The 12,674-nt window shown below is 35.3% G+C and overlaps 1 protein-coding gene across 5 annotated transcripts in view; it reads left to right on the top strand.

The window, feature by feature from the left end:
• Positions 1 to 6,364: 6,364 nt before the first annotated feature.
• LOC131694258 (peptidoglycan-recognition protein LC) overlaps positions 6,365 to 12,674 on the top strand; it is a 62,382-nt gene continuing 56,072 nt past the window's right edge. The window contains exon 1 of one of the 5 annotated variants that reach the window (XM_058982817.1): positions 6,365 to 6,541. The gene's annotated coding sequence lies outside the window, so the exon portion shown is untranslated. The remainder of the gene's footprint in view (positions 6,542 to 12,674) is intronic. The other 4 variants (XM_058982816.1, XM_058982819.1, XM_058982815.1 and 1 more) reach the window with 4 other exon arrangements.

Raw genomic sequence — 12,674 nt, 5'->3', positions numbered from 1 at the left:
TAGCGGTTGTAGATAGTAAAATGAAATACAAAATTCGTCTTATCGAAATAATGTTTGGCTTATTTCAATGGAATATTACTATATTGAACAATAAATAGGCGATAAAGAGTAATCAACAAACAACAAGCCATAACTTTTAAAGTATTCAAAATAGATATTTAAAATGTTCAGTAAAGTTATTCGCAAAAGTAAGAGCTACAAATTTGCTGAAGACGTCATTTCGATATACACTTCCACGAAAATTTGGGAAAATATCTCACTCATAGGGAGATTAATCAGCAAAAGCACAATACCAAAAGAAAGGGCATATTACCTCCATTATATTCTCCGAAGATACTATTTACCTAAAATAAGCCGTTTTAGCGTTAATAATAGATTACATGTTTTTGGTCATATTTCTGGCAATGGGAAATGATAAAAATCTTTCCTCCGCATTTAATTATAAATATCTCTTTTGATAATAGTCCGATTTCAACAATCTATAGCTTGTTCGAAAGGTATTCGTTAAAGCTGCCCAAAAAAATATAAATTGTTAATCTATATTGTCAATTTCGGCAGATAAATTAAAAAAACTGCAAAACACGCCATTTTTACGCATTCAAACATTCATATCTTGGAAACTAAACATCAGAATCAAAAACAAATTAATAGCGTTCATACTGTTTTTTAGTTCTTTCATTTAAAATTGGTTTGGATAAGATCGGTTCAGCCATTGCTGAGAAACACGAATGAGAATTTGTCCGTTACATACACACACAGACACACACACAGACATTGTCCCAAATCGTCGAGCTGAGTCGATTGGTATATAAGAGTCGGCCCTCCGGGCCTCGGAAAAAATCTTTAAAGTTTGAGCGAATTCTATACATTTCTTTTATAAGAAATGTAAAACCGTGATTAAAGCAACAAATAAAAGTGAAAAAAATAACGGGTAAGATCTTAGAAAGCTTGAGGCTCCTATTACGAAGAATGATTTTTATTTGGGTGAAAAACAGATATTTTCAAGATGCTTGCCTCTTTTGTGCGAAATGAGCGTGCGGGGCTATTCAGACCACCTATTCCTTCAAACACCATTCAGCGGCTTGCGGCTACGCACACGATTGCACACGCAACAGCAAATAAAATACATGAGGCGCCAATCGACAGCTGTGAGTAACCAGATTAAGTTGTTGTAAAACAATTTATTTTTTTCGCTTCTTAAGGAGTTTCTCTAATAAATGTTTCATAGGTTAATTCCATTGTAAAAAATTAATAAAATGACAAACTTAATTGCCCTCAAATCAAAAAAAAAATGTAGCTGAGGTTTCAAACTAACAATTAGGCCCTTTGACCGATAAATTTTTTGACATCTATCCACCTAAAAGTGTAATTTTCTTAGGTAAGTCCGAATAGCCCCGGGTTCCCACATAAATCGGAATGAGCAAGATATCCAAAAGATGCAAAACTATTTTATGAAGTGTTCTAAATTATTTGGATTTATAGTTTCAGCTCGCTGATGCCCACCTTGACCACTTTGGACACCTTCGGTGGAACTGGAAGCTTCGGAAAAAGCGGCAAAGTTCCTGGTTTAAATTCCCATCGGCTTCTTAGAAATGTCTGATCCAATTTTCTCAAATTTAGTCTTAAATAAAATCTACAGCATCCCTATTAACTGCTATTAAATTCCATTGGAATCGGAGTTCTCGTTCCTGTGTTACGAGTTGAAGTATGCGGTCATATGCGAGATTCCCATGTAAACCGGTTTAGTCGTATATCGCAATGATGCAAAACTAATTGAAATGAGTTTTAGATTACTTGGAATTATTAGTCCTGGTCACTAATTGCAAATCAAAATCTCTGTGACCATTTTGGGAACTGTTGAGGATTCCAGAATATCCGAAGAAATGGCCAAGTTCGAAATTAGAGTCACACCTCTTGCTCATAAATTGACTATTTGACCGATTCTTGCTGAAAATTCTGCAATTTAGTTGTCAAATTGACGGCACAATCACCGACTTTTCAGTAATCCAGCCCAAATTACTGAAAATTTGGTCACTGTGTTGTCATTTTGACAAACCAATTGCTGAATTTCCAACAAAAAGAATCTGTCAAATGATTGAAATGAAAATGCTGAGTTTTCATCATTTTGATTTGATGAATTTTCAAATTTTCCTCCATCTTTCAAATTTGGAATCACTAATGTAATGCTTCAATTGCTGCAATTAAATTTCATCGCGATCTGACTTTCAAAAAAAATAATTCAGTTTTCTGTGGTTCAACAACAGGCTACACATATTGTGCATTCTCATAAAAAATCAAGTCAATTCGTTGATTAGTTTTTGAGTTATCGTGTTCGTCAATTTGGAAAAAGCGGTTTCGAGAAAAACGCTATTAAAGGGTGTCCCACATCAAATTGCATCACGAAAAAAACGCTGTAGAAAAGAATCCACTGGGTATTTTATCTTGAAAGTTTGGGTCGAAGTAGTTTAGAGTTTATTGTTTACACTGTATTTTTATGGCTGTTAGTTTTTCGAATATTGTTGCCGATAGATTGAAATCTGTGTGTGTGTGTGCTTCCAAATACGCCCGAGGAATGCACACCTGTTTGAAACAAAAGAAGTTCAGCGGGGCCACCGAGGTAGTGGGATACTATTCCAGAGGTTCAATACTAACAATTAAGCGGATAAAAAGAAGTCGATTTTATTTGTCCACTACACCAGACGCCCCCTTGCGGGTTTCAGCGTCGACACGTAGTACATCAAACTCGTAGATGACGAGCCATTGTATATAGTTGTACTACGAATGTAATAAACATTTCCACAATTAGATTGAACATAACCAGGTATGGAATCATAGTTTGGAAAAATAAGAAAGGCACAATTGCAGAGGGATAAAACAAATGGGAGGGCTTTAGCTCCCTAGCCCCCCTCTGGCTATGAATCATTACAGTTAAAAAATTGAATACCATACGAGAAACGAGTGTTGCGTTACAAATTGTTTTTTGCCACTGAATACAAAAAAATCTAAAATACTGCTAATTAGTTATTGTATTTTGGAAACAGGTCAAAATTGCTCGAAATCGAATACTTAAACATAAAAGAGCTGATGACTTTTTATTTCTTCGAATATGTTTACAATTGTTTTTAATTAGCTTCATGCTATTTAAGGGGGGGGGGGAGGTGGGTAAAGGTTTCAGCCTAAAAAAAAACAATTTTTTTGCGATTTTTTTAGAACATTGCGTGAAGTAAATTTATCAAAAGCTTTGTACATTATAGTGTATCATTTCAATAATATGCTGTAATTTTTCTGGGCAAAAATATCGACAAACGACTCGGTGACGAAGCTTTTTGTACAACGTCTCTGAAAAAAAACATGATTGGCGGTTTACGTGCAATTCAAAAATTACTTAGCCGATTTCTTTCAAATTTGCATACACATTCTATGTTAAAAATACCGAACCCCTACGTTGAGTTTTTGAGGTAATATTTCATTTAAGGGGGTGTTTACTCATAAAAGGACGTAATTTTTCGTGAAAAATAGTAATTTTTATTTAAAATGAGTAAAAAAACCCTAAATTAAAAAATTTTCTCAACAACGTAACGTAGGGGTTAGGCATTTTTTACATAGAATGTTTCTGCAAAGTTTGAAAGAAATCGGTTAAGTAGTTTCGGAATGGCAGGTAACACCGCAAATCATGGTTTTCCAGAGACGTTCTACAAAAAACTTCGTCAGCGAGTTGTATGTCGATATCTTTGCATAGAAAAATTACAGCATGTTACTGAAATGATATACTATTAAGTCCAAAAGTTTTGATCAATTCGCTTCATGCATAGTTCTGAAAAAAAATGTTTTTTCCTCCCCTCCCCCCCAAAGGAAAGCTCATAGCTTACAAAAAACTAACATTCAATGAATACAACAAACCTGTTTATTATACTTTGAATTTTAGCCTATGTTCACTCACTTAGAATAACGAACGTGATATTTTTATTATCAATAACAGTTCTGCGTTGACGGTTGTATAGCACGATACTACAAGATATGTAGTACAAACATAAAATTGAAAACCAGCGAAATTGAAAAAAATATTTTCTCCGAGGTTTCGTTTTCGCGTTTTGGTCCATATAAATCATCTTCATTTTTTACGAACGTGAGCACTCTGTCAGGAACAAAATAGTACTGCAGGCCAGATTCGATTATCCGTAGGGTGCAGAAAAATTTCGCTTCTGATAATCGAATCATCCGGATAATCGAATAAAAAAAAATGTTTTTTTTTCTTCATGAAATATATTTGTTATATGTTGAAAAACGGTATCTAAGGTACATGCATCAATGTTTGACTTATGGTACATGCATTAATGTTTGACTTATGGACGAATATGGATCACTTTATATTCTATAAAGTGAAAATAAGACATTTAATAAGTTATTTAGCCAACTTATTTTATTGTGTTCGATTAATTTGGATTAATATGCTTATGTTTGGTCTAATAATCAAGACGCATAAAACTAAATTCTCTGCGTAAAACTTCAGTCAACTTAATACTGGTTTCGGTAAATTCAGACAGAAATAACAACTAATTTTTAAGATTACGCACCACTGCACTAGTTTGTATACAACAACATAACTTTGGAAATCCTCTAAAAGAGAAGCAACACGCAATATTCCACTGAGAAGCCCAAAAATTTGATTCAAAACCATCCAACACAAGTCCAGTAATGGACGCCTGCTGAACGGTCTGCTGGGCGTCGCCCAACGTTGTTCCAACAAAGAACCAGCATTGGACGATTTTGAAACAGGAATTTCTTGGAAGGATGAATTTTGCACACGTTACGAGTAAAAAATAATGTGCAAACCTTTTGTGCGCACGACATCAAGAAGCGCGCGTTATGCAATCAGCAGCAGTATCATCATCGTCATCATGCGCTCTAGAGATATAAGAAACTAGCTGAATCTTGGAATCTTGGAACCAAGAACGCGGTTCTTTTTTGGAACAACGTTGGGCGACGCAGACTGTTCAACAGGTGTCCATTACTGTGCTTGTGTTGGATGGTTTTGAATCAAATTTTTGGGCTACTCAGTGGAATGTAGCGTGTTGCTTCTCTTTTAGAGGATTCCCAAAGTTATGTTGTTGTATACAAACTAGTGCAGTGGTACGTCAGTCCTAAATACATAATGGGGCTCATAAAATCGGTCATTGCATTCATTCTAAAAATCACAGAGAAAATCACAGGCATCTACAGGAAAATGTAGTTTGTAGCCAATTGATTAGGTGCATCAAACTTTATAGCACACCACTTTGAATTGAAATATTGGTTGATCAAATGAAATCTCTTTATTTTCCCAAATTATTGTAATTTTTAAGATTTTAAAATTTTGTGCTTCTAGGAAATGTAGCTGATATCAATTTCTATCGATTTATGTATATTAATAGTGGTATATAACAAAAAAGGTTTTTTTGTAAAAAATGCGAAATTTATGTATTTTCACGTATTTTTGTGAAGATTTTGTGAGAACATAAAATTCTTGTTTTCCAAAAATTGTAGCTAGTATCGATTGTAATCGATTGGTGGACGATAATATGTAAGTCACCGTATCGAATTCAAAATTATGATTAAAAAAAATTTCTGTATTTCCATGAAGTTTTCATAATTTTTTAGAAAATATTTATTCTTTCAGAAACTGTAGTTGGTATCAATTACAATTATAGATGTGTAATGTAGCTTTAGAAAAAATAATATGCGAACAACTGAAACAATTTCTTCAGGCTACGGATAATCGAGTCATTTTCTATGGATAATCGAGTTACGGATAATCGAGACTACGGATAATCGAATATGGCCTGTAGATTCAATTAATCTGAAGTGCTCTACTCCCTTTGTGTGATACTGACAACATATGCGGATGGTACTATAAACAGAACATCTTGCCAAGTTACATTTTCTCCAGTTCATAGATCAGCGCTTCTTTTGTCCATTCTTCACAAGTGATCTGTGTATCACAAATTTCATTGCAAACATATCCTGACGTCATTGATAAACCGCCTTGTATTCTACATTGCATTGATACTAAATCATCAATTTACAATCCTTACACTAACCTTCCACACTATACGTTTAGTATAACAATCCCCTTTTTGAACTGTCAAGAACAGATATGTACAAGTTTACTTTATACATATCAACAACTACACCATCATTGATCCACCATCCAGTATTCAAAGCTATACGCCGACATGCGCTATCGAAGTATTAATAACAAAACCAGAATGAAAATAATAAGCACTATCACAAGCCCGCACCGCGTTCGTTAGCGCACTATAATATTGCTAGATTCCTCATCATTTTGTGTATATTTGTATTATGTCCCAAGTCCCATCCGCCACTCTCCAGTGCAAACAACGTTAAGACATTCGCGCACATTCGTTACACGTCGTACCAATTCGGAGTGTGTGGCTAGTCCTCGGCGGATCGCGCAACTGATTGGATCGTTAAGTGCTTAACTAGTGCGCGAACATCGTATTAACTTAATTATCACAAACGTTTCCAACAGTCTGCGATAGAGGTTAGCATGACGATAAATAATAATTCTAACAAATTTGGCGTATTCCTGGGAGACCATTGAGTGGAGCGGAATTTCTGGTTAGCCCTGCCTATGAACAAAGCAGAAGAAATGCACGATAAGCAGCGTGTTTCTCCAATTGATAGTGATGCCCTCAGTGGAAAAGCAAGAGTGATTGATGCTTTTATCTAAACAAGAAAAAGAGTGTACTGCGACCGGAAAACGCAAGATATCAAACGTCCACTGTTTTTAAAATGTTTGTCTTTGTGCTCAACGCAATAAATTCCAGTGACATGGTAGATGATGTGGTAAAAGCTGTGGTAAAAGTGAACATCGAATTGCACATTTAGCTGCAAGATAACTGTTGAACGAATTGTTTATTCGCCCTTCACCAATTGAAGCGGTTAATGACGACGCATTCATGGATCCTGGAATAAACCCTCATGTTTCATCACTTGAAAATAAGCAGTGCTCAATGTAGAAATTAAGCAGCACAAACACAATGCGCGAAAATAGCTGATCGTTGGCCGTTAGCTGTGTTGTCGCATGCAAATCTGATACCATATTACTTTGGAACAAGCAAGCACAACAACGGCAGACTGGTGGAGTTGATCATTATTTTTCGATTCACAAAAATATACAACGAGAACCGGATTTATCAACTGAAACGAAACAAACAACAAAAGTTTCGGTGTATTCACACACCTTATTATCAGCGACACTTTGATGGCAAAATGTGATCAGTTTTTGTACGATCACTTTCCTCTGCGTGAATACACTAACACTGTGAGAACTGACTACTGTAATCACGTTTACCTCGAGCAAGTGGTCCGCTATGCTATGTCGTCATAGGTATTGGGTGCTGGTGGCTGGGTTTTTCTAATATTCTGTGAATTTTGATCAACTTTTATTCTCGGACGAAACATCTGATTAGCAGTAAAAGATAATCTTAGTACTTTTTTGGATCAGACCTCATGTCCATTGAAAAATATAATCCGTACCTGTAGAAATAGATTTACAGCAAGTACCGGTCTACATACATTGAATTGGCCCGTTATTTTTTTGTAATCTCAAACTCAAACAAGATTCAACAACCACGATGGCTTCAAACAAAGAAAATTAAGGCATTCTTTCCTTTGAACACCTACCAGCTACATTAGAACAAACGTATGGCAATGTTTTAGTATCGGTTAATTATTTGTTTTTCATTATTTTCCAATTATCTGTCGAAAAGTATGAATGTTGAACTTGTAATTGAATTTTCATGTCGACTTCGTTTCATCAGAATCCAACACTAACTTAGTGACAGGACTAAGCTATCGCCTGATTGACTTTAGCTCCAAAAACAATTCATGTTCCGGAAAAACAACGAAGTCAAGTGTGACGCACAGCATGAAAAGATGTCCGTGTCTCCGTTTATGTAGCTGGCGTCAATCTAGCGCTAGCTTTGTCCTTTCTCTAAGGTAGAGTCGGATTCTGATGAGATGAAGCTGAATGGAAAAATCCATAACTAATTTATTTGTAGGTTTTTTGCTCTGCACGCACCAAAATGGTTCTGCACAATTTTCTCCTTAATGGAGGTTTTATAATAGAGGTGATAGGTTTCTACACAATCTTAGGAAGACTATGACGATGCTTAGGGATAAATATAACTCAATGGACGAATGTTTAGCCAACGAGACATATTTGAACGAGGTCATCTTTATGCATGGGTATAAGAATAAAATGGCTCAATGGACACGTTCCAACGTAACATTGGGGTTTTAGCCTTGTAGGAAGACGGGAAAGTACAACACAAAACAAAAAGTTACAGATAGGATTCTTCACCTGTGAAGGAATTTCATCAGAGAGTAACAAACACAACGCTATGAGGAAATTTCTCCACAAATATCGGTCTATTTATTTTACCAAAACAGTTCCAAATTTTATACACTGACAGAAGAATTCAGAGTTAAGTGAAGTGGTTTATCTTTCATGCTTGAGAATAATTGTTCACACGTGGTATCCCGATCAGAATGAAATAACAAGATTATAACACATTTTTGTAACGTATTATGTTATAAATGAGGTTAGAAATTTATAATAAGTAATAATATGAGGTATAGTTTTGAAATACTTCTTTTATGTGTTTCTGGTCGGGATATTTCCCACATACTTACGCATATGTCAGTAGTACCTGCATCACATATGCTACGACTATCCCTACTAAAATATAAATTGACAGGTAAACCTGGAGATGAATTGTGTTCCAGTGTTATGTCTGTTAGTCTAGATTTTATTTTTCTGTATCTACAACGTAATGGTTATGAAGATACATATTTTTGGGGCTTATTAATGTTCTATCTAGCTGCCTCTCACACCCAATCAGGGCCGTCTTAAGACTACTCGGGGCCCCTGGGCACAACTGAACTGAGCTGAGGGGCCCCTATAACAGGTATAAACTGATGTAGAGTAGGATGATCAATGATCCCCAGCATCAGGGAACCACCTATACCACCTTGAGATTTATTTTTCAAATTTAAGCCAAATCATTAAACCGTGTGAAAATATTAAAAATACTACAGAAATCAAATTATATGCAGAAAAATACAGATTTCCATCGCTATAGGTGGCATTCTAAATGTCCAGGTACCGTCGAAAAACGGAAGATGATTTTAATAGATCTTAAAAAGATATTAGCATTTCTAACCAATCTGACCGAAATTGGCAAAGAGTCTAACACACTAACTATATGCGGTTGTGGAAGTTCGAGGCGAGCTACGTACGTGTTATCGACTTAGCAGCTGCGCTATTTCCCCATATGATATAGTCTGATCTTAATATTTGTAAAACGCTGTTTGAGGCTGAAGACTGCCTTTGTCAATAATGAGGAATGATGGAGTAAGGCGGGTTAAACGTCAACACTATAATGTCGACGATTCATTCAATAATTGTTCTTTCACTATAAGCAACTAGGAAAAATATTTAGCAATATGCGAATAAAATTAAACTTGTTAATAGATGAAGACTACATGATTTACAAAAGTTATATTGAATCGTACAATGTTGCTCTGGATTTCTTACTGTTCCTGATATGATGCAGCTGGAAAAAGTCAATTGCCAGCTTTACTGAAAAGCCCCATTTTTTCAACCGTAATTCAACTACATTTACAGATGACAATATTCAATATTTCAGCCATTGAAATCAATCGATATTATGTCGAATCTAAGTGCGTGATTCATTTTAGATATTCACATTTTTCGCTGCAGGAATATAACGATTCTTTGACATAGTATTTCTTCATGCACAAATTGTTGGTGAGGTGGATTTTGGTTATATATTCTGACAGAAGTTTTGTGCTTTCTTTTTAAGTGAACGGTTCGGAGAGGCGAAAATAGCAAACAAGTATTATAAGTAATATTTGATTTGAGTAATAATATATCACTGTGACTGCAATATTATACAACATGCAAACCCAAACATAAACGCATAAAAATTTAAGTTAAAAAAAGCTTATTTCAATACCAGTTATGTAAAACAGTCGAAATAGGAAATACCTCGAATGCACGTTGCCGTGAGGCACAAACCCTCGACTGCTGATTCCTGATTCTAACGGCCTAAAATATTTATGATAAGGCGGAGTGTCGTACAAAAATAACATAATTGATTATGTACTAGTTTACGACGGCATAGTGGAAAATGCTTAATCTGGCTGCGAAAGTATCGTGAAATCTCAAGAAGTCCAGGAGTCTTTAGAGGTTTTCATGAAGATTTGTCCATTCACAATCCCTGATGTGATGAAGAAATTAAAATTTGCCACATGCGCGGATCGCTTGCCAAACAAGGATTGTGTACCGAATTTCGACATCTTCTTCTTCCACTTTCTGTTCAGCTTTATTATGCAAAATTTTGCCACCTTGTTGCCGCTCCTGCTTGGTGCCTTTCGAACTTTCTATACGTATTGTAGAATACCTCTGTCCCATCTCAGGAGCTTAGGACCAAAGGAGTGATATTAACCCTCTTAGCCAAGTCACTCCCAACGATTTACTAAACCCCCATCAAATTGACACGGTCGGTACGGTTGTCCACGTTTCTTTCTTATTCAAGGTTCAAAATGATTCATTAAATTCTTCATTAAATGAATAATTTGATTGCCGAATCATCTTCATCTGTACGCTGCACAGTTGGCCTGGCCGCTTTAATGATTGTGTAGCATACCTAAGCTGACCAACCGTACGGAATTTGGGAGGACTGTACGGATTTTTCAATACGTGTACGGATTTAGATCCTGTACGGATTTGTCCGGAATTTGAACGGAATTTCCAAAAAAAATTAAAGGGGTGTCCTCCCAATATTTATTAACCGCTCTACAGTTGCAGGTTGGTTCCGCCGTGGGGTGTACGAATAGCCATTTAGTTGCCATAAGGGCGCGCAGTTTCTCTGCAAAGACGATGTCCCAATATTCCATTGGACGTTGAACTAGTTTCTTAGTGGGTACCGAAAATAAGCTGAAATTCCAGCTGGCTTCAGTCGTAATTCTGGTTCTAATGACACAACTGATTGTGATTGTATTTACTGGGGAGTAGTGCTTGGCAGGGATGCCGGATATTTCAAAACTTTTCGAATCTTTTTGGAAAGGCTCAAACTTGTAGTACATTTTCTATCGTTTTTTCAAATGCTCGCAGTATTTCAAAATAATGTAATGGAAATTTAACTAAAAATAATAAAAGTTAAAAAATTAGCTCTTGATCAAAACCTTCAAGAGACCAATTTAAACCTGATTTTTTCTAGTAATTTGTAATAACATCTGCAAGTACAACTTTATTTGTTTTATTAGAACCAATTTCTCCACCACCGCTTACCTTTCAAACCAGGTTTAACGGTGTATTTCTTTTCGCATCTTGTGTTTGGGTTACATTAAAACCGAAAATGAAATGAGAATTGCTCTGTCGAAAATCGAAGTTCAGATTCGATCAACTAAATTTTGTTAAACATTAAAGTGAACGAGAAACAACAAAAAAGTAAACTAATCTTGAGTAGGGGAACACGGGGAGACTTGACCAGGTTTTCAGCTAAAACTGCATAAATCTCTAAAAAAAGCCTTCAATCCCCCAAAAATCATTCAGATATAATGCACAAAGTTATTGCGCGTCTTCATGATTTTTTGCAGAATTTTTAATTTATTTTTTGAAAAGTTACAAAAGTTTTTCTGTGATCGTGGTGATCAATGGGGAGACTTGACCAAGGCGTGGGGAGACTTGACCAAGAGAATTTTGAAAAATCATAACAAAAAATAATGACATAAAACATACTGTAATTATTTTTTTCCCTATTGTCGAGATCCTTAGGTAGCAGTAAAAAATATAAAAGAGTTGCATTTGATAAATTTAGATTTTTTTTTAAATGCATTTCTTTTTAAGGATTAACTGTACTGTTTGCATTGCATGTTCACACGTCACGAAATCAATCCTACTATTGCTAACTTTGCTTACAAATTTTAAAATATAAAGACTTATGTTTGGGGTGGGATTTTTTTTATGGCGTGATTAACATTAACAGTAGATACCAAAGCATAATAAATGTTAGGAATTTTGTATTTTTCTTCAGCTGATCGCCACTTGGTCAAGTCTCCCCATAAAATCTTGGTCAAGTCTCCCCAACATTAGTTATTGCGTTCAATTTCATACGAATTCTAATAATAACTATTCCAATGTTCCAGTTTATGTAAGATCATTTCACTGCTTCACAAGGATTAAGATGGTATATTAGTCCTTTAATAGTAATTAGTAGTCGAGTAGATATGTCCATACAAAGTTTGATAAAAAATTACATCATTTAATGCAAATTTATTAATCACGTAATATTTTCTGCAAGGAAAGGATTTTTTACTCCAAACTTTCAAAATTACCTTAAGGGATCGAAACAAGTATAAAAATATTTTTGAAAAAAAAATAAGAATCAAATAGAAGACGCCATAGCCGAAAATAGAATTTTGCGCTTGGTCAAGTCTCCCCATGTTCCCCTAATCTACGAGAAAGGTATAAAAACCAGCAAAAAGCAAAAGGTATAAAAAATGAGCAAAAATTGTGAGTCTCGTTACTCACAGAACAGAGATTACATCAACAGATAAAAGAGAAAGCTTTTTTTGTCATTGCC

This window comes from Topomyia yanbarensis, chromosome 3 (genome assembly GCF_030247195.1).
Source record: "Topomyia yanbarensis strain Yona2022 chromosome 3, ASM3024719v1, whole genome shotgun sequence".
NCBI lineage: Eukaryota > Metazoa > Arthropoda > Insecta > Diptera > Culicidae > Topomyia > Topomyia yanbarensis.
The sequence above is the reverse complement of the archived record's forward strand: the minus strand, read 5'-3'. Positions and strand labels throughout refer to the sequence as shown.